The 16928-nt window shown below is 37.3% G+C and overlaps 1 protein-coding gene across 14 annotated transcripts in view; it reads left to right on the forward strand.

Annotated features, from left to right (window-relative positions):
- Nucleotides 1–3948: 3948 nt before the first annotated feature.
- Nucleotides 3949–16928, forward strand: part of TENM3 (teneurin transmembrane protein 3) — a 1270502-nt gene continuing 1257522 nt past the window's right edge. For 5 of the 14 annotated variants that reach the window (XM_019422144.2, XM_019422148.2, XM_019422152.2 and 2 more), the window contains exon 1: nucleotides 3949–4110. The gene's annotated coding sequence lies outside the window, so the exon portion shown is untranslated. The remainder of the gene's footprint in view (nucleotides 4111–16928) is intronic. The other 9 variants (XM_019422151.2, XM_019422153.2, XM_053900819.1 and 6 more) reach the window with 6 other exon arrangements.

Genomic DNA, 16928 nt, shown 5'->3' on the forward strand with positions numbered 1-16928 from the left:
GTGGTGAAAGTTGAATGTGGGAAACTACCAAGCGACAGGCTTTGCTGTGTGACGCGATGCTGTTTTATTAGTGTCTCGTAAGATCTAAGGAAGCTTGGCCCAGGCTTTTGTCTGCAGTGATCATTTAACTATGTAAGCCGGCCCAAGAGCAGTGCTGTGAGCAAGATTATGTTTTCGCACAGTATTTGTTCTGAAATATGGATTAGTAATGAGCGTTACAAATAGGACTTGTCAGAAGAGCACCACAGAGACTTTCTTGCTAAATCAAAGATCCATTGCTTCACGAAAGATAGACATATTCCATAGTTAATGAGTTGTCCCAAGATCTGATAAGTATCCTTCAAATGTACAGTAGATTCTAAATGTGAGCCATTGAAAAATACGTCTCCACGCCTGAGCAGTATGTCCATTATGAAATCTATACATGTGTTCTGTACAATTTATTATCTAAAAATGTTATGGGGAAAATTGAGTAACTTTGAAATGAATTAAGCTTCAATATTCAATTTGCTCTATATTTTCAAGCAGAATTAGTTTTGAGAATTAGGATTTTAGTTCATTTATTATTGGAAAAGACCTTACTAGCTTATTCAAGCAAGAAAATTACCCCAAAAGCTTGCAAGATTTATAATGCTTAGGGAAAAAAAGGCAATTCAAAACCTAATGAGACATTTTAGGCCTCATTTACATCTCTAACCTGACCCATTTTCTGCAAAACGTTTTTGTTGGTAATTTACATACTAAAAGCTCGTTATTTATCCATCCCTAACCAAAAAGTTGATGAGATTACTACTACCATAGTTAAGTTAACAGTACCCTACAAGCTAAATATGGCCATTTCTAGCAGGTAGAGTATTGACTCTTTTATCCAGCTATAATCTCTCTCACATGCTGGAAATGCATCCAAATTCTGAGAGTGTGACGTAAAAGCTCGAATGTCTCATTGCCACACTCATTTTATTGGCAGGAGTTGTTCCAGGAACGCACCCTTGGAAAATGAGGCACATTAAGGTGGTCTGTGTATGTGCACACATGTAGCGATCCAGGAAAATGATGCAATGAAGTGCATTCTCTAAAACGATAGTAAAAATATATATCTGTAAGCATAGTCAGCTTATAGGTTTATAGAGTTTTATTAAAAATATATTTATATTTTTATTAAAATGTTTATCCTATTTTACATGTTTATATTTGAGTATATATTATAGATATTGTTATATGTTACATATTTTACCATTATGCCATTTGGTGATATATATTGTCACCATCTGCAGATAATTCTTACCTTAATAACTTACTCTCAAAGTTACTGAGTCATTATGGTAACTTGGCTAATTTTCATAATATAAGTGTCTATGAAATATGAGTTCAGTTGATAGATGCATAAGTTATTTGGATATCATTTGGATGTACGTTAAGAGTTACACTCCAAGACCTTCAAGATTGTCCTCAGGTGTGACTTGCCTTCCTCCTAACTTGAACCCCCTCTGTAAGCGGCATGCACATCCTCCTGGAACCCAGAAATTGCGAAGTGCTTTATCTATGCGTGACTCCTTGTCCAAGGAATTCTTAACCAGCGTGCATTGCGAGTCCTTTTCTAAGTTCCTGTCCTTTGGGGCAGGGCCCAACCTGATTTTAGTTTGTTCAGCATCTCCTGCAAACCCTCCTGCCCAGATTAGGCCAGCATTGTCATCAGGGCCAGACTGGAACAAAGAAGGATCCAAACTCGACCCTTCCGGTGGCCTTAGAAAGCCCCGAGTCCGAGGAGCCACCTGAGACAACCGCAGGTCCGTGCCCTCCCTGGACAAATGTGGCATCATCCCTTTCCTAGTTTATTTCCCTTTGCTCAATGAGTTTCAGATCATGTTTGTTTCCAGAAACTCTGTTTGCTGTTGTACTCTTCCTGTTATCAGAAGTTTTACAACAGGGTACACAATCGATTATACACAGAGATAACTGACTTTGGTGAATGTAATTACTATAAACTCATCCCCAAAGCACATTGCCATTCACCAAGCCCTATTATCGTATGACATTTTAGGGGCAACTTATGACCCTATTATCATGTTTTCGTTGCCTATTTTGAGGCAGTAAGTGCTGTTGCCACTGCAGTCACTGTCTTCTCTGGTGTTACCACCATTGCGGTTGTGGCCGCCACAAAAGCTGGCTCTTGAGGAAAACCACGTGAGCAGCTGGATTTCTCGACTCTTCGGGGTAGTTGGGAAACTCAGGTTCTGGTGGTCCCACATGCGGCATACCAGTCTCCCACAAAGCACGCTGCAATCAGATTTCTGCTTAGCCACCTGGAATATCTTTGGATAACGTATCTAGCGCTGTAAGCGATTGATAACATTCAATGAACACTTTGTATTTTGCGTGAAAACTTTTTGCTTTGTGTAAAATGCCCTAAGTACGTGGTGGTAAATGATGTGCACCAGCTCTGGGTTTCTCATTACACGGTAACTAACATCTTCTGGCACAGCAAAGGGTTTTGAGGGGGACGGGGAAGTGAGTTTAGGGTTTTAGTTGTGAAGAAAATACCGTATGGGCATTACAGTTCTTACAGACTCATTTCAAAAATATTTCGTGATGATCTTAAACTATTATGGCACCCTGTTTTCTGTTTCCCAGAAAATTAAATGTATTTTAAGTTTCCATGTCTACCCATTCCTTTTGAATCATTTATACTAGAAACGTTGGATAATACTTTCTATGGGGTAGTAATGAAAGACCCCTGCCACTTAGAGTTCAGGGGAGGGAGCCAACAAAAAGACCACAAAATAATGACATATTGAGTTACACTAGAAGGAATGAGCGGAAGACTGTAAAATTCAGTATGGAGACGGGGTTGGTATTTAGATAGGGTGGTCAAGAAGACTAACTGAGTGGGAGACGTTAAAATCAGGACTGAAAGGTGAGAAGGAGCCAGCCAAGTGTGTTTAATGGGAATAGCATTCTAGATAGAGCATGCCAGAGAGAGATTCTGACACAGCAGAGCACAGCATAACTGGAATTGGAAGAAGGCGCTCTGGTTGCTATGTGATGGTGTACCTTAGGGTGGTGCGCAGAAATGAGATTGAAGAGGTAAATGAGGAAAGACCATGACCGTCGTACCAAACGCTGGGTACCATCAACACTCCCTGACTCGAATTCACACAGACAACTGTGGCAACCGCTCCTCCCCACTCCTCCTATCCTGGACAACACCTTCCTCTGAAAAAGCTCATTCAGTATGGGAACACAGTAAAGAAAATGTGTTTTCTGTGGAGGGATCAGCTCCCAAGAAACAGAGATGAGAAGAGTCTAGGTGAAAATTGTCGAGATTTTTTTTTTTTTCTCAGCTCAGCAACCAGTAAGTCATTTCACCTTCCCTGGGGCAGAAGTTGCCTGGATTGTTGTCCTAACGGAATGGCCATAAAGTGAAAGGAAACCCCAGGAATGGGGAAGGAGCTTTGTGTTAACAGTTGTGTTGTCTTCCTCATCCATCTAGAAGTAATAACCTATCGTGTTATAAAGGTAAACTCTTTCCATGAAGCTGAACTTATTTCCACTGCTGGCAGCATCCAAAATGTGTGCTGTCATAAGGTGCACAAAGTAGAGATGCCCAATACATGATCACACTAGGCTTCAATACTATCACTTCAACATCCTAAGAAAATGAAATCCGTTGGCAAGAAGATCAGAACCAGTATCTTGATGAACCTGCTACTTACCTATAGGCAACCATGTGCTTTTAGAGTTTTCTCTGTATCTTAAGTGGATACTGTATGCTTACAAATGTGCAATTCGTGGCAAACTGAGGCACTGGGAAAAATATTAAAACTCGTGGCATTATAGATCTTTAAACGTAAGAATTACCAATAAAAATTGATTTTATACATGTAGGTTATTCGTATGCAATGCTAGTAGTTGGTGGTTTTTATATAAGGAATGCCCTTCTCTCTCCAGGCCAAGAGCTGTTTCCTAAGAAGCGCTGCTTCCTAAGAAGCCTGGGTGGCCACCGTGCCCCACGTAGGCAGAGCCCGGGGGCCCTGGGCACAGTGCACTGAGTTTGCTGGCAGCCGGCCCACCTGAAGGTCAGGAACAGCGTCCTGGGACTACACAACAATGGTGAGTGCCCGTGCGAGGCCAGGCGCTTTGATAGCCCTGTCTCCTGGAGAAACTTGTTTTCTGATTTCCCAGTCGGTCCTGTCATTCTTTGAGACATAACTTCTAAGGAACTGCCAAACATCTACCTTTTCTCTTTACACTTTTTTTTTTTTTTGCACCCTGCCTATAGCCAGACTACTTCTGTAAATAAATGACATCTTGCTTTTTCTTTGTGCACAAGCATGCAGTGCCACACATGCCAACCCACAAGCAGAAAGAAAGAAATCGGACTATTTTGTAAGTCTTTAATCTCACCAGTGCGTTTCTTTCAACATCAGTTAGAAATAGCTATTATCAAGTGTCCAGCTGCCAGGAGTCTTTGAAATCCAGTAATTATTTATGAGAATTTTATAGAGAAGAGGTAGAAAACATAAAATAGCTTTGGTTCATAAAACAGGAAAGATAAATGTTGCCAGAAAAAAAAAATCTATAACAAGTGTGTAGTGGTCTATGTGAATGAGAATCTGTCGTACGCTAGTGAGATCGTTAAATGGAAATCAAGGCTGTTTGCTGTGTTGATGAGCAGATCCTATACATCTACATAAAGCAGGTTTATTTCATAAGAGACGTATAAATCTAATTCTCAGTGTTAGAATGTTGTCGGGCACGCTGATGGCTATATCATAAAGTAAAACTTTGATAAAGCTGCATCTTTCCCCTGTTTTTTCGGTGTCGTTATGGTCATTGTTAAAGTTTGTTGATATGGAATTTGGAAGTGGTTCTAAAGATAATTATACTTTTACTACCCACTTTATAAGCAAGAATTATAAAAAGTAGAGAAGCGTAGAAATTTACTATTTGCTGCACCATATATCCTTTGAGTGCTCCACTCTTTGATGGTCTCTGACTATATTTAGAGAGAATATTGGCATATGATGCAGGCGAAGATTGAGAGCGGGGATTCGATAGAACATCTAAATGTCACAGGTGCTATTGGAATGCAAATGCACTTTTCTATACAGTTTATAGGTATTATATATAGCTAGAGTTCTACACCATATTTTTACACTTTGCTTTCTGACTTTGTCACCTATTACCTTTTCCGAAATTACTAGAAACTAAAAATACCCTCATGAAATCAAGAGCATGAATGCTCTGGCAAGTAAAGAGAGTGTAAGTTTTCTGCTGTCGTTAAGCTATAGGCTATATATCATTTTCCAATATTGCTGGTGGGTTGAACTGAACTAATTACGCGCTGTGAGGAATCTTCCTGACGTGGGACTCCCGGTCTGTCAACATGGGATAGATTTTACTTTGGAGATAAGTAATTTGGGTAATCTAATTATTTGAAGAAGGAAGGAGGAAAAAAATGAGTAATAAAATTATAGGAAAATTATATTTCAGTAGCAGTTGAATTGAAAGTTAGAAAACACATGTAATTAATGAAGGGGTTCTTTTATTTGGTCTTTTAACCATAAAATCGAAGTCTTTAAATTTGTTCACTGACAGAACTCATCATTCAGTTTTGCAGAAATTAAAATTAAGAAACAATTTCCTTTCAGAGCAAAGTGAGACGGTTCCTGTTTCATTGAATACATTATGTTAAATCGTATGAAAAAACCTGTCACTCGGGTCACCCTGCATATTTTTTTTAATTTTTTTAATGTTTTTTATTTATTTTTGAGACAGAGAGAGACAGAGCATGAGCAGAGGAGGGGCAGAGAGAGAGGGAGACACAGAATCCGAAGTAGGCTTCAGGCTCTGAGCTGTCAGCACAGAGCCTGATGCGGGGCTCAAACTCATGAACCACAAGATCATGACCTGAGCCGAAGTCGGATGCTTAACCGACTGAGCCACCCAGGTGCCCCTACTCTACATATTTTTAAGCCAAATTGTTCATTGAGCTACTAACTAATATGTAGAGAAAATGCTATATTTAAATGATATCCTCATTTACTTACTGATACTACATTAATGGGTTGAAAACATGGCACTTAACACGGGCATTTTTTAAACCCTTGGAAGCCGTGAACGTCCAAACTGTGCTCTGTCTGATGACATCACCACAGCAGCATTGATACCAAAATGTGCGTTTTTAGAAGTTCTCTAATTCATGAATACAATGGGTTCTATTCCTTATGATAGCATTTGTTTTTTTGGAGGTAGTTACCTGAGTAATATCCATTGCAAACCCTTTCAGAGTGATTTTGCAGAAATAAAACAAATTGTAAAGGGCTATACCTGCTTTCTTACTAGAAAATATTTGAAATATTGAAATATTGAATATTTGAAATATTTCAATATTGAAATATTTCAAATATTACAGAAATATTTGAAAGAGAAAAAAAAAAAGCATCTGTCCCCTTCCCCCCTAACCATTTGATTGCCTTCTGGATCCTGGGAATTTGCTTTGCTTATCTGGGAGCTTGAGACTCCAACTCAGAATGTGGCTTGACTTGTCCAGATGACGCCATTTTCTCCTGCTCTCCTGGTATCGTTTAAATTTCTGTTGATATTTTCACAACATCCTTCAGTGGGAAGCGTAGAAAACACCAAAGTGCTATCTGTTAAATCTCCACGTGTAAGCCTGGATGCATTCATTATTCCAGAGCTGATGATTCCATAATATGTGGTGTCACTAAGGAGAATGAAAATCTCACTTTGGACTTGCCACCGCGATAATTTTCAGTTATAGGCTACAATTAATCTGAATAATGACAACAAAAGAAACACTTAAGAAATGTAATTTTCGTCTTTCGTTAAAGAAGTTTAATGTAAGCCACATTCTTCCACTCAACAAACATTTATGTGCCAGGGACTTTGTTGCAAGGTGTTGGGGATCATGAAATTCACACCTACAGTGTGCTATCATGACACGTTTTTCAGAGCGATGTACAAAATAAAGTGCAAAATTGTATCTCGGTTTACATGTAACAGGCAGGCCTGCCATTGTCAACGAAGAGAATGAGCTGCTGTGAGAGCAGACTTGGAGCTTAAGGTAGCATTGTAAGGAAGAGCGATGGAGGCAACGGAAAGAGCAGGTACACAGTTCCTGAGTTGGGGCACTGCCTAGCATGCGTGTTGAGCTGAAAGGGACCCAGCGTCCTCAGAGCACAGGGAGTTGAGAGGACCTCCAAGATCCTACCGCTGCAATGAGTGAATGAAAGGTCACACAGCACCTTGTAGACCCCATTAAAGACATTTTATCTGTATTCTAAGGGTAATTAGAAGAGATAAGAGTTCTTTATTTGTTAATTATTTATTAAATATTTACTTATTTAGAGAGGGAGTACGTGTGCAAACACACACACGCATACACACACACACACACGCACACACGCATGAGAGGGGGAGGGGCAGAGAGAAGGAGAGAGAGAATCCCAAGGAGACTCTGCACTGTCAGTGTAGAGCCTGTTGTGGAGCTCTGTCTCACAACCCATGAGCTCATGACCTGAGCCAAAATCAAGAGTTAGACACCAAACAAACTGAGCCACCAAGGCACCCTGAGGTAAGATTTCTATTTTAAAAAATCATCACTCTGATTTATATGTGGAGAATAGAACAGACAGAGAAAGGAGAAGAGAGGATAAGGGAAGACCAATTTGGCAGATTTCACAGCACTTCAGGAAGGAAAGTGTGAAGGTATAAGGTCTAGGAGAAGGTGGAGACAAGGACATGTTCGCAGCTGGTTCAGAAAGAGAGTACACCGGAGGGACTAGCGATGAGAAGAGCCAAAATGACTCGTGTGTTTCTGGCCAGAGAAACATACTGGTCTTTTTAATTTTTGTTATGTTTGGTTTGAAGTGGCTACCAAAGATCTAAAATGGATAGAGGGTATCTGTGGTTTTAGAGCTCAGAAATCTGGACAAAAGTTTGAATCTGGAGTCACTGGCTTTTACATGGCAATCGAAGTCATGGTAGAGAATGAGATTGTTTGGAGAGAGATCATTGGGAGATAAAAGGGAAAGCCCCGGACAGAAAGAACTTGAAGGACTTCAAGCTCCAGTGACCGGGTAGAGAAGGAACAACTGAGAAAGGAGACTGAGAAGAAATCAAGAATTACGAAAAACATACAAAGTGAGATCATTCTAGGAACCAAGGGAAGAAGAGAGTATTGTAGCAAAGTGCTAATAGGTCAGTAAGGTGAGCGTTATGAAGTATCTCCTTGAACTAAACAACAAGAATATCTTTAGTAGCCTTAGCAACAGAGTTTTGTTAGAGCAGTGACTCAAAATCCAAAGTAAAGCAGGTAGTCGTGTGAATGGTCGAGGGAGAAACAGAATCAACAAATGCAGACAACTCTTTCCAAATTTGGCTATGAAGCTGAAAAGATGAATAGAAATGCATAAGGGGAAAGATGTGAAATGAACAGAGGCTTTTTGGTTTTTTTTTTAATGTTTATTTATTTTGAGATGGCGGTCAGACAGAGGAAGAGGGAGACAGAAAATCCCAAATAGCTTCCCATACCTTCAGCACAGAGCCCAACTCAGGGCTCGATCTCACAAACCGGGAGATCATGACCTGAGCTGAAATCAAGAGTTAGATGTCCAAATGATGAACCACCCCATCACCCCCAGGAGGTTTTTTTAATGATAGTGTAAAATTCTGGAGAAAATTGGCAGAGATGGGTCTCAGCAATCCAATGCAAAAGATGGTCTTGTAAAGAAAAAGGGGTCGGGCACCTGGGTGGCTCAGTCAGTTAAGCATCTGACTTCAGCTCAGGTCATAATGTCATGGTTCGTGGATTCGAGCCCCACATCAGGCTCCGGGCTGACAGCTCAGAGCCTGGAGCCTGCTTCAGATTCTGTGTCTCCCTCTTTGTCTGCCCCTCCCCTGCTCATGATCTATCTTTCTCTCTCCATCTCTCTCTCTCTCAAGAATAAATAAACATTAAAAAATAAAGGAAATGGGATATCATTCACGCTGTAGCACAAGAGAAAGAGGAAAGGGTGGAAGCTAATGCTGAAAGATTCTGTTGGTTTGGTGATGGTAGATTGAAGTACTTGCTGTAGGAAGGATGATCATGTTAAGAATATTAGGGAAAGATAGAGTCATGGGGTGGAGGGGAGTAGGGGTGTTTGAAATAGTCATTATATTGAACAGAGAAGAGGAAGAACCAGAGAAACGCAGTGGGCTTGTTCAGTGATGCTGAAACATTGTTGAGGTTGGTGACTATGACTTTTCAGGGAACTACATGACTTTTTCCAGCTCTCCAGCAGGAAAAGTCACATAGTCCAGGATGGAATCTTCCAACTAGTGTGGAATGAAACAAAAGAGCATGAGGCTGCAAGATGGCGGTAAGAGAATAATCAATTTTGCGGGCTATTGATACCAACCAGCAACGGAAATGAAACAAAGACCAGAAAACCTGGTGCTGTGCGACTGATGGAGTCACATAGCAGATGTAGTGAGAGTAACTGAGCCAACAGGGCAGATGGAGAGAAGTTTGTGGTGAGACAGAGGATGCTTGATTGAACATTTTGCAGTAGAGTTTCAGGTATAGATAAATATTCTAATTTTGACACTGAGAGTGGGTGGCTGAGGCGGAGTGGATGAAAAGCTCCCTGAAAATGTGAGTATCAAGAGAGTAAGGGACCAGATCATGCCATCCAGTGATAGCAGTGATTGGGATGGGGAGACCCAGTTGCCCAAATCTTAAGTTAATGAAGACTCTTATGCAGGGTTTAGCTGTCAACAGCAGAGGAAAGAGGTTAAGGGAGGCCTGAGTAGGTAACATAGATTCCAAGAGTAGTCTTCCCCCATGATGATAAAGGGGCGATGCCCTGTAAATGGTGCGGAGCAACAAGCAGATTACTCATCCTTCATAAACAATACCGTCCTTTCCTTATTCCGTATGTGTCTGTCTATGCCGTGTGATTTGAGAGGAAACAGCAGCCTTCAGTCCAAACCCCGACGCCATTAGTCGCGTAGTGGTGCCTCCATGCTTTATGAGTGTCAGGTCCTCACTCTCTCTCCTTGGCCAACACAGGACTGTTGGCCTGTTGGTCTTGTAAGACCGAGTCTTACAAGAGTTGCACAAGCGATTCTTGCACAAGAATCTTGCACAAGATTCTTCTTAATTAGGTACGCTAATTAACATCTCTGCACTTCAAATTCCTCATGTGTAAAATGGGGATAAAAATAAGAAGTGCCAATGTGGGATTGCAATGACTGATGGAAATACTGTGTATAAAATCAGCTGGCATTACTTGTCACATACAGAGTATTTAATAAATAGATACCAATGGAATTATTATCATTATCATTATCATTATCGTTAATCTATCATGCATCCCATTTACTAATATTTAAACTCAAATAATTTAAAAAGGTTTCCTGGAGTTAACTATGCTCCTCCTTTGCCTCCATGCCATTACACATTTTGAAATACCCCCAAGGTCCCCCTTACTCTACATATGACTGGCACGTTCATCTTAAACCTGTTCCAGCCACAAATCTCTATTTCTTCTGGCCTAAAATGTATTTACCATCAACCTATCTGTAGTGGACAAGTCATATTATCAAATAAATCACGTATCCCAGGCATCTGAAACAAAACTTGCATCAGCAGGTGCAGGAGAAAAGCAGCCTGTTAATCTAAACTGAGTAGGAGAGTGAGGATTCTTTTCTTCATCCATTATAAGTGCTGTTTTCTGGTGCCGCTGACTATGAGAAAAGAAAATTATGAGTTATAATAATCAATCTTAGAAATGATGAAAATTTTAACATCCCCCCCATCATGCCTGCTGAGCAGAGGTCTTAATCTGGCAATATTTCAAATATGATAAAAAGATGTTTGAGTAACATTCTTCAAGGGTTTATGAAACATTAAATCCTATAGAAACAGAACTAAAATACCTAGTATTTCAAGGTGTAATAACTGGGTTATTATTTAAATGAATAACTTTCTAAAATGCGTGTCCAACAGGAAAGCAATCATGTGAGCAATACTTCGATTAATATATATATATATATATATAATATATATATATATATATATATAGTTAAATAATATCAAGTTGCTTACGTATAGGTGATATTGGTGCTAAGTGATGGAAGAAAACATCATCTGTGACAAGGTATAATTAGCTTAGTCTTTCCGTATATATTCATTGCAATTTTTTTTAAAAAGTTTACAAAAAAACTCAAAAGTCAGAAAGTAGTGGATTCAACCTAATTTTTCATATTAGTGATGAGGCTGTCCTAACAAGAGAGTCAGGGGGAAGAGATTGTAGACTGGGGCATTCCCAACAATAGAAATCAAATAGAACGTGAGTTGTTAAACTGTTCTTATAATGACAAGGAGACAGACAGCTGGCATTCACTGAGCATTTCTCTGCTGAAAAATCTTATGGACACTAGTTATGGCATATCTCCTTTAATCATCATTCACTAACTATTGTCCCCATTTTCATATTATTAAAAAAAAAAACGATACTAGGAAAGATTGACTTAGTAGAAAGCACAGCTATTAAGTGACAGAGCTGGAGTCTGAATTCTGTCAGATGCCAAAGCCAGTATTCTGATCACTGACGTATGAACCCTCAATTTATCCTTGGATTGTCTAGAGAGCCTTGGACCGTTAACCTACTCATTGCAAGTTCTTACCCAATTTGTTCCGATCTTGACATAACACAGATAAGGCAGTTAAGAGTTTAAACCCAAGGAATGAACAAATGATTTATCGAGTCTTAGAAAAAGCAGCAGAACCTGCTAGAACAAATTTTGTCAAAATTTGTCATTTTCTTTCAGAAATTTTTAGACTGACAAAGCAGGATTCAGGACTCTAAGCTAATATAACAAAGCTCCTGTCATAATACACTTAAGAGCAGGATGCTTCGATGAGAGCTAGATGATGGAACAGATGGGTAATACTTGTGCTGAGGTTGTGTATTATCAGATAATTATATTGACAAATGAAGGTTATACATAGACTGTGGGAATTAGAGATTAAAAGTAGGGTTTTAAATGTGTAAAATGAATTCTTCAAAATTTCTTATCTAGAATATTTTAGAAAATATTTTGAATGAATAATGTGTTCGGAAATGTTTGGGATTTTACAGAATAGATTAAAAGGTTTTCATTGCAAGACTGCGTTCTGTGAATAATCAAGAAGTTTGATTCAGAATTATCCATAGAATTGTTAAGACAGTTTTAAAAGAAAGAATAAGAGATCTCTATAGCTCATCTCTTACATTGGGGTAATGGATTTATGGTTTGAACATTTAATAGAAAAATGATTTTCCAACTAATAGACAACATTAGTACAGGGATATTCTTCCTCTAGAGAAAGGCTTTAAAAAAGTTCCTCAATAACTTAATTGGTGATAAAACAGCACACAAAAAGAGGAAGTGAATTAAATCTAATAGGGAGAGTTTATTTAAAGTTTGCATTTTATAATAGAAAATGATTTCAAAATAGTGATCATGGCACTTCAAAATGATTTGTTTTCATTTTTAATTTCTAATATTGAATAGCATACAGAAAAGTAAATGTCAGTGGGCTAAGAGCTTAAACTTGGTGAAGTAATAATCCTATTGGTAAGCAGCTTATTATGAAAGATACAAGTCAAAAAAGGCAGAGCAAACACAGACGTCAATATGTTTTCCTCAAGTTTAGAATGATTATTTATTTTAGAAGTTTGAGTCAATTTCATTATTCTGTCTCCCTCTTGGTAGTCAATTTATTGTTTAGGGATCTCTCGATTAAACCCTGTCACTTCAGGGGAAGTTCAAGAGAATAGTGCATTATTGATATTACAGAAACAGTTGTTTCTGATCAATACATTTTGAACCACATACGGGTATATCTTTAAGGACATAATTCATCAAAAACAGGCTTACTGGGGCTCCTCATGCTATTTTCATTGATTTTCCCTTTCTAGGAAGACACAGTAGATACTCTATATATGACATAAGAGTTATCTTCAAAATAAAGAAGTCACTTGCTCAAAAAATGCTCAGTTACAAAGAAAAAGTATAAGGATTTTAAAGGAGACATAAAATTGAATTTAAGTTACTATTCTCACATTTTAATATCCTGTGCAGAAAATGTAATTGAATGACTTACATTTTTCTTAAAGATTACACATAAGGAATACCAAATTCGAGGTGTGAATTCCATTCTTGACTTACTGCATGAAATGGAGGTAGAAAATTACTTTTATTTAGTGTTCTTATTGCTACTGTATAGCTTTCTTTTAAATTTAGAATTAAGTATAAGTATACATCCTTTATGCTGCGTGTGTTCTACGTGTTTGTTGGGGCAAATTTTAAAAGAAGAATTTGAATTCAGTGTTAAATCTTCTAAATGAACTCCGTGTACAGCAAATAATTGATTAAGAGAATAATAGCCTTCTAATCTTGCAAATCTGCATTCTCATATATAATGCTAGCTTAAAATCAAGATTCCATATTCTTTTCAGTATGCACAGAGAATCTTATACGAAGGCTGAGGGAAAGCGATGTATCTTAAATTGTTTTCTGAGATAGAAAAGTACTGCTCAGTAGAAGTAGTGGGAAAGAACTGATTTTTAAGTGAGGCTTATTCACTTTTTAAAAAGCGATTTGTTTTTTGTTCTCTAAAATCCAGGTATCTTAAGCCACATTCTGCATTTTAACCCCAACATCTGCCCAAATAGTCCCTCTTCCTAATTTTTTCATTGATGGTGCAATCCATCATCATTGGAAGTTACTTGAGTGAAATGTCTTCCAGGATTGCCATTAAGAAATCCTATGTGTGAAAAAAACAAGAACAAAAACAAAAAAGCTAGAGATGTATACACAGCTGCACGTGACACCTGACTCACATAGCCATTAAATGTCCAAACTGCCACTTTATGGGTTATCTGTCTCCTGGTCCAACCTTCATTTAGGGGTTCCCTGATCACCTTATCTCCCACTCTCCTCCCAAAACCTCGTTAATCCAGTCAATCTGCTCATTGTTCTAGTGAATTACTTTCCATAAAGATTGTCTCCTTGTCGTGTGCATTGGTAATTCATTACTTTTTATTACCGAGAAATATTTCATTGCATGGATATATTTTATTTACCCATGCACACCAATGGAGGGACATTTAAGTTGTAATATTTTTTTTTTGAATAAAGATACTAATACTTAAGAACAGTGTATGGACATACACTTTGACTTCCCTTTGGTAAATACCTTGAAAGTGGGACTTCTGTGTCTTAGGGTAAATGTACATTTACTTTTAAGACATCAACAGGTGGTTTACCAAAGTGCTCATAGTACATTGCATTTGCATCAGCAATAAGAGAATGAGTTGTACCACATTTCCACCAAAACACGGTGTTGTCCGTCCTTTTAATTTTAGTCACGGTGGGGTTATGTAGTGGTATCTCATTGTGGTTTTAATTTGCATATTCCTAATGACTAATGACATTGAATATTTTTATGTGCTTATTGGCTATTGGGATATTTTCTCTTATAAAGTATCTCAATGGGGACACCTGGCTGGCTCAGTTGGTAGCACACGTGTCTCAGGTTTGTGAGTTCGAGCCCCATGTTGGGTGTAGAGATCATTTACAAATAAAATCTTTAAAAAAAATGCATCTATCTGATCAAATGTTCTGCCCATTTAAATAGAGAGTTACTTATCTTCTTATTGAGTACTTCATGTACTCTGAATAAATCTTTTTTCAGATATATGTTCTGCGAATATCTTCTCCAGTCGTGACTATCCTTTCCATTTTCCTAGTAGTGTCTTCTGAAGAAAACATGTTTAAATTTTGATTAAGTAGAGTTTATTAATTTTGGGGGGGGCTTTTAAGATTTGGGCTTTTTATATCCTATTTAAGAAATCTTTGTGTCATCTAAAGTGACAAATGTTTTCACCTACATTTTCTCTGAGAAATTACATCATTTTGGTTTTTATATTCAGATCTGATTTATATCTGTTTTTCAATACGACATCCAATTGTTCCTCCACCATGAGTTCAAAAGTCATTTTTTCCTCACTGAATTCCCTGGAACTCTGTCCAAAACCAATTGGCTATATAAGAATGGGTCTATTTATAGACTGATTTGTTCTATCAATCTTTATGCCAGTACCACATACTGTCCTAATTACTGTAGCTTTATAGTAAGTCTTCAAATATGGTAAATCTTTTTTTCCTTTTTGAAAATTATTTTCGCTACTCTTGTTCCTTTGCATTGCCATGTATATATCACAGCCTTTTAAACTTGAAAACCTGCTCAAAGTTTGATTAGAGTTGCATTGAAAATATAAATCAATCTTGGGAGAATTGAACTCTTATCAAGATTCAGTCTCCTAATCGCTTCTCATTTATTTTGGTCTTGTATTCAGCAATATTTTGTAGTTCTCAGTGTAAAGACCGCACACATTTTTTAAAAAATTTATCTCTACATATTTCATTATATTGATGCTATTTTAAATGGCATCTGTTATAAATTTTTATTTTCCAGTTCTTTGTTTCTCATACTTAGAAGTACAATTGATATTTGTATATTGTTACTGTATTCTGTTACATTACAAAACTCATTTATCAGTTTTAGGAATTATTTTGTATATTCCATAGTATAATTGAAAAATCATTTCACCTGTGAATAAAGGCAGTTTTGTTTATTGTCTCCAATTTATGATCTCCAGTATAAATCTGAACAGAGAACCATGCCTTGTTACTGATCTTAGAGATGAAGCATTCAGGCTTTCACCAGTAATATGATTTTGCTGTAGGTTTGTTATAAACAGTATATATCTGTGTGTTGCCTTTTTATATAGTCTAGCAATCTCTGTCTTTTAGTTGGAGTCTACTTTTATTTCTATATTGATAGTTTATAAAATATGTATTTATACATATGTATATGTATATTTATACATTTGTATGTATATGTATAAATATATATCATTAATTTAAATGATTTGGTGAAAAGTTCCCAATTTCCTATATATTTCCACTTGGCCAGATGTTGTTTTCATCTTTTTCCTGCCTTAATTTAGATTAAAGGAATATTTTTAGTATTCCATTATATCTTTATTGTGGGTTTATTAGCTCCATTTTTTTTAAGTGGTTGCTTTAGGGCTTACAGTACACCTTTAAGTTATGACAGACGACTTTTCAGTAGCATCCTGCCACTTTACTTGTCGGGTGAGAAACTTGCAACATTATATACCTTCATTTCTTCTCTCTTATCTTTTGTGCTAATGTTATCATATATTTTACTTTTGTGTATTATCAATTCCACAATATGCCATTACAGTGTTTTATTTTAAAGGGTTAACTATCTTGTAAAATGATTAAAATAAAGAAAAATAATCGCTACTTACTCAAATACCATGTTCATAGGTTTTCATCTATCTCTGAACATCCAAATTTCTGTCTTTTATAGTTTTCCTTGTTTGATAAGCATCTTTTGCTATAATTTGCAGTGCATATCTGCTGATGATGAATTCTCTCAGATTTTGTTTATCTGACAAAAGGCCTTATTTTATTCGTGTTTGAGAAATATTCTCACTAAATATAGAACTCTCTGTTGACTTTTTTCTTGTAATTTAAAGATGCTGCTTCTCTTTTTGACTGTCATTACATTTCTGTTACAGTCTATTACCATTCTTCCTCTACACCTGCTGTATCTTTTTTCCCCTGCCTTCTTTTAAGCTTTTTCTTTTTATCATTGTTATTTAGCAGTTTGGTTTTACTGTTCCTTGATGTGGTCTTATTTGCATTTATTCTGTTTGAAATTTATTGAGCTTCTTTGGTTTGAGGGATTATGGTTTTCTTCAAATTTGGAAAAAAGTTAGCCATAATTTCTTCAGAGTTTTGTGTGTCCAGCTCCTTCTTTTCTAGAACCCTCTTAC

This window comes from Panthera pardus, unplaced genomic scaffold (assembly GCF_024362965.1).
Source record: "Panthera pardus isolate Hobbes unplaced genomic scaffold, ASM2436296v1 HiC_scaffold_13, whole genome shotgun sequence".
NCBI lineage: Eukaryota > Metazoa > Chordata > Mammalia > Carnivora > Felidae > Panthera > Panthera pardus.